The sequence below is a fragment of the Pteropus vampyrus genome, unplaced genomic scaffold, assembly GCF_000151845.1.
Source record: "Pteropus vampyrus isolate Shadow unplaced genomic scaffold, Pvam_2.0 Scaffold92, whole genome shotgun sequence".
NCBI classification, from domain to species: Eukaryota; Metazoa; Chordata; class Mammalia; order Chiroptera; family Pteropodidae; genus Pteropus; species Pteropus vampyrus.
Window position 1 is genome coordinate 1,034,145 of NW_011888873.1, and position 5,796 is coordinate 1,039,940.

Genomic DNA, 5,796 nt, shown 5'->3' on the forward strand with positions numbered 1-5,796 from the left:
ATACGGTTTTTCATAGTGGCTGTACCAATTTCCAGTCCCACCCGCACTGCATGAAGGTTCCTTTTTCCCCATAGCCTCTCCAACACTTGTTAGTACTTGTTCTTTTGGTGACAGCCATTCTACCAGGTGTGAGTTGGTATCTCATTGTGGTTTTGACTTGCATTTCCCTAACAACTAGTGATGTTGAGCATCTTTTCATATGTCTGTTGGCCATTTGCATGTTTTCTTGGGCTAATGTGTAAATTTCTTGTCATTCTCTCAGCTACTTTCTCACTAAGTAGCCATGTTTATCAGAAGCAGGAGCTGTGCTTCCTTCATTATCGTTTTCCTTTAGGAACTCAGCTCTGTGCTCTGCACAGAAGAGGTATCCAATATGAGGAAAAAACATTGGAAATGGAAGGGCAAGTTAACAAATAGAGTAATTAAATAAATATTGAAATACTTTATTTTTACTTCTGCATTAGACCAGTTCTTGAGAGGAGGATTCGACTGATGACTCACAAGGAACCCAGGCCATCTGGAGAGAGGCCTGGATGTTACAACTCCTGCTGGGCCCGCCAGCAACTCTGGAGCAAAAAAGGCACTGCCTTGTACAGGGCAGAACAGAGCAGGGCCTGGCAGGCTAAATGGGAGAGAATGGAGACAACTCCACTAAGGAAAACAAATGGAAAGGTATTATTCTGGCAAAATTCCTCCTCAGCTGAGTTAGACAACCATTTTTTTTTTTCCAATAGAAAAGAAGCTGGTTTTATTTCATCGTGAACAATATTAAAAATCTTCTCTGATGTTCTGTTTTTGATGAACCAAAAGTAAGGGAGTGGGGAGAGGATCTTTGCTCCAAAAACCAGACCCTCTGCCACAGCAGGTGAGCTCTGGGGGATCTTCAGGTACTTTTCTGGGGTGGCCAGGTGGAAGGCTGGAAGCAAAGGGAGATTCAAGCAGCTGGAATCCTATGGCCAGGCACCTGCCAGCTGAGAGTTAATGTCCCATACAGTCTTGATAGCTCAGAATAAAAGTTTGAATTATTTAGTTAAATGTCATCTATTTTGTAGCAAAATCTAGTGAAAGCTAGTTTTAAATTGGATTTTTTTTCTCTCCTTTGTTGGGGCAGGAATTCACCGTGTACTTTTGTCCTGATCAGGTCACTGGCATTGCCAAAATCCAGAGTCTCACTCTCTGAAAATTGATCTCTCCTTTCTCCTCCTCTCAGTGTGGATCATTACATCATCCTTTGCAGCCAAGGACTACATACACCCTTTCATCAGTGATAAGCATCTGCTTTTTCTACAGACATTACTTGTAGGTTAGAGTGATGGAAAGAGGTGAGTAGTGCTCAAATGAAGCCATAAGGTCTCTGTTACAACTACAAGTATACCTTGGAGATACTGCAGGTTCAGTTACAGACCATTGCAATAAAGCAAGTCATAAAATTTTTGCTGGTGGAGGGTCTTACTTTCAATTTGAAAAAACTGCATCTGTGAAGAGCAATAAAGCCAAGTGCAATAAAATGAGGTTTGCCTGTACTTAACTCTGACATAGTGCAAGTCAGTCATAGACAGTATGTAAATGATTGGTTTTGATTGTGTTCCAATAAAACTCTACTTACAAAAACAGGAAGCAGGCCAGATCTGGCCCAGAAGCTATCATTTGATGACCCTTGTATAGTGAAGGAAAGCACAGATTCACGAGCTAGACACTATAGTTTTGAATTTCGAGTCTACGCTTCCTAGCTCTTCTAACTTTCAAACTCTCTTTGCCTCAGTTTTCTCATCTGTAAAATCGGAATAATAATAGTACTTACCTCATACAGTAAGTGCCTAGTATATTCTTGGTACCAGATAAGTACTTGATGTTCTATTTTTAATTAAAAACGGACATACTAGGATTCAGAGAGGTTTATACAAACATAGTAAAAACTCTTTAAAATGTCACTCCAGATTCTTAATTAGCACATGAACAGAATCTCCCATAAAGATATTCAAGTATGTTGAGAGGAAAAGTGAACTAACCATTTTTAAAACATTAGATGGTAGTCTACCGCCATGCTACCCTGAACGAGTCTGATCCTGTCTGATCTCGGAAGCTAAGCAGGGTCAGGCCTGGTTAGTACTTGGATGGGAGACCACCTAGGAAGACCAGGTGCTGTAAGTGTAAAAAAAAAAAAAAAATAAGGGATTATAAACTGACAAGGTCCTTGCCATCTGGGAGGTCAACCAAAGGTTCCCTCGCCTAAAAGAAAAAAAAAAAAATTTTAAATAAATTAAAAAAATAAAAATAAAATAAAACATTAGATGGTAACATATCAGGAGCCTTCCTTCATATACCATTGGAACTGGTAGTTGGATAGTTAAAAGGTTTATTTAAAAGGAAACCAAATAAAATGTCACTTGCACACCATTAACACTTTAGGCAAATCTGTAGGGACTGAAAGTAGATTAGTGGTTGGCTGGGGCTGGGATAGATGCAGAGAGAGGGCAGAGGTGGGGTGGTAAATGACTGCTAATAAATATGAGGTTTCTTCTGGAGAGTGGTAAAATGTTCTAAAATTAGATTTAAGATTGAACTAGTCTGTGAATATACTAAAAACCATTGAACTGTACACTTTGAATGGGTGTTATTTTGGAGAATGTGAATTATATCTCAATAAATTATTTTTTCAAAGAGTACGTACTATCGCTGATGACTTATCAGCATGATTTATCACTGATAACATTAACCTTGAGCACCTAGATGGTTTCGCCCCTGTAAAACTACCTTTACATCTCTCTTTGTACTTTAGTCTTGGAAGCAAGATGTGGTGAGTTAAGCTTCACTTCTGGGAGAGGAGTATCTCTATAAATTATTTGAAACTCTTCTGTATAGGATAGTTATCTCTTCTCTCTCATTTTTGTATTCATTCAATATTTTTTTATCAGTCTGAACTCGTGGATATGTATATTTTTTTCTTTAGGATATTATCTAATACTTATTCATTTTGTTACTCAAATTGTTCCAGCTTTTGTTATGGGAACGTTTTCATGGGGCTTATAAATTACGTCTTTATAATAACAAGTAAAACTGACCTGAACATGGAAACAAACAGTTGATTTCAGAAGCTTCCATTCAACTGAAGACAATAGAAACTCATGTGGGCACTAGAAATAATCTTTAAGCCACGAATATTTTCTGGGTGGCATAATCGGCCAGGGTGTTCACAGTAGGTGTAGGGAGTATGACAATGAATCTGAAAGTCAGTTAAGAGCTTCAAATCAAATATTAACTCATGAAACAAAGTCTATTATGCAGATAAAAAGTATCAATGCCCCCAAATGCGATCGACCAGTTATTCCAGAGCCATTTTGTTATTACCCAGGCAAAGAATCTTATACTCCCAGACAACCCCTCCCGCCCCCTTTTTTTAGCTTTCCTCTACAGATGTAGAATAAAACAGTCTAGAAAATCTAATGAGACTTCCAGTTCAAATCCAGCCTCTTTCTGGAGCTACAGAGATTGTCCTGGCGATGAGTGCAACATGGGCTGCATAGAGAGCACTGTCTCATTCTGCTGTATTTCAAAGCACATTTTAGACTCACCCTAAGCTTTAAACAACAACTTTTTTAAGAGTTTACTCAATCTCAACATTTGATTGACCTTTAATAGAGTCCCTTTTAGAGAATAGAAGAATCTATTCAGCTATTTGTTCGCCACATTAACAGAAATGTTTTCATATGACAAATGTCTGTTCCTGAGGACAGACCTTTCGGGACAATTATCTTATTTTTGGGGGGGGGGGGGGGAATCACACAGAAACTTGAATTTCCAGTAACAACCAATGGAAAATGGAAAAAAAATGTGAATTAAAATATTATGTTGCTCTTGTTTTGTAAATAGATGCTTATGCTAAACCAGAAAGAAGTACTGGGCTTTCTGTAGATTTGTTTACTCATTCATGCATTCATTCAATCAAGAGATGATTACTGAAAATCAACTATATTTTAGAAGCAAGTAAAACTATTCTGATAGAATAGAGAGAAAATATACCCTCCCCAAAACCCCACATAAGATATATTTTATTATGATAAGGTCATAAAAAGAGTATTATGTTAGTTAGAGCTGACGACAGGGTCTAACTTAATTAGTGTGGATGAGAAAGACCTCTCTATAGATGTGGCATTTGAGCTGAGACCAAAAAATGAGAAAAATCCACTAAACTGAAGAGCTGAGAATGGCACCTTCCAGGCAGAACAAAAAGTACAAACTGCCTAGGAAAATTGCTTTGGTGGAGAGTGAATAAGGGAGGAGAGTAATCAGTAATGAGGTTAGTGAGACAGGCAGGAGACAGATAAATTTGAGCATCATGAGTCTTAGGGTAAGAAGACTGAATTTAGATAAAAATCAGACCTAAAAGGATTTAATCTAGAAATCCAGAATCTGCTTTCTATATTGAAAAGTTTTGCTTACTTGAAAGGAATTGTAAGAAAGTAAAAAGAGACAGCAAGAACACCTGTCTGGAGACTCACAATAGTTCAGAAAGAAAGAAGCCAGTTGGCTTGTGGTTCAATTAGACGTGAAAGGGATTTCACAGTTCCCGATTTCAGGGAATTGATAGGCACTTTGTCATATTACAATTTATTTAACGAAGAAAATATCAGAAGCCACATAGACTGCCGGCCATGTAGACTCTCGTAGCCTAGATTCCTGAGCTCCCCAGGAAGTAAATCTACAGTTAAGTTTTGCTTTATTAAATGTCCACCATATTTTTCTTACGTAAAGGGAAGATGCTTTACTTGAAAAAAAAAAAAGTTAATTTTCCACAGAAAATTAACTTCATAAATGTATACATTTATGAATGTGGTAAATTGGGAGAGATAGAAGCCAAATTTGTCTGGCCCAGGTTTGTGTTCCCAGTCCTATTTTCCCAGAGTCAAACAAAATCACCTGGGTACATCACAATGCTAACAGGTATATGTGTGGTTCAGAGCAATGGATGGACATCTTGGTTAACCTTTACTCTGTCATTTGACCACAGGATAGTTCCAAGAGGAAGCAGCTTCTCAGGGTTTACCCTCTCCTCTGTTTCCTTCAAACAATTATGACAAGATCGTAAGTCTTAGGACAGTTAAGGGAAAATTTATTAATATAGATGGTCATCTTGAATATTCAAGTTTGCATTCAGGGAAGACTTTTAGCAACAAAAGATCTTTGTCCCCATAAAACAATTTTCTTTACATATGCATTTGTACTTTTAATCGCCTTATACGATAAAGCAGTGATCTCCATCTAGAGGGAAGTTCTTAAAGCCATTTGAATTAATTTCCTATTGCTTCTTTTAAAAACTTACTGGCTTATGACAACACAAATTCATCTAATCTTGCAGTGCATTGAGATCATGGGTAACTTTTATTCAGATATCTGTATTTTGATATATTTTACAAATTTTATTCTAGAAACATATCTTGTATTCATATTTATAAAATACCATTATAAATATGAAGGTCAGAAATCTAAATTAAGTCTCACTGGATTGAAGTCAAGGTGTTGGCTGCGACCCTTCTAGAGTCTCCAAGGGGAAATTCCTTTCCTTGACTTTTTCAGCTTCTGGAAGCCACCCACATGTTTTGGCTGGTGGCCCTTCCCTGCATCACACCAACACATCTATTACTGACTCTCACTCTCCTGTCCCCCTCTTAGAAAGACCCTAGTGATTATGCTGGGACCACTGCGATAATGCAGGATAATCTTCCTTTCACGAGATGGTTAACTTAATTGCCCAGCAAAGTCCCTTTTGCTATGTAAGGTAACATATTGACAGGTTCC

General features: G+C 37.7%; 1 pseudogene; it reads left to right on the forward strand.

Annotated features, from left to right (window-relative positions):
• The first annotated feature begins 2,032 nt into the window (after window positions 1-2,032).
• LOC111742372 lies at window positions 2,033-2,151 on the forward strand (annotated as a pseudogene).
• The last annotated feature ends 3,645 nt before the right edge of the window (window positions 2,152-5,796 follow it).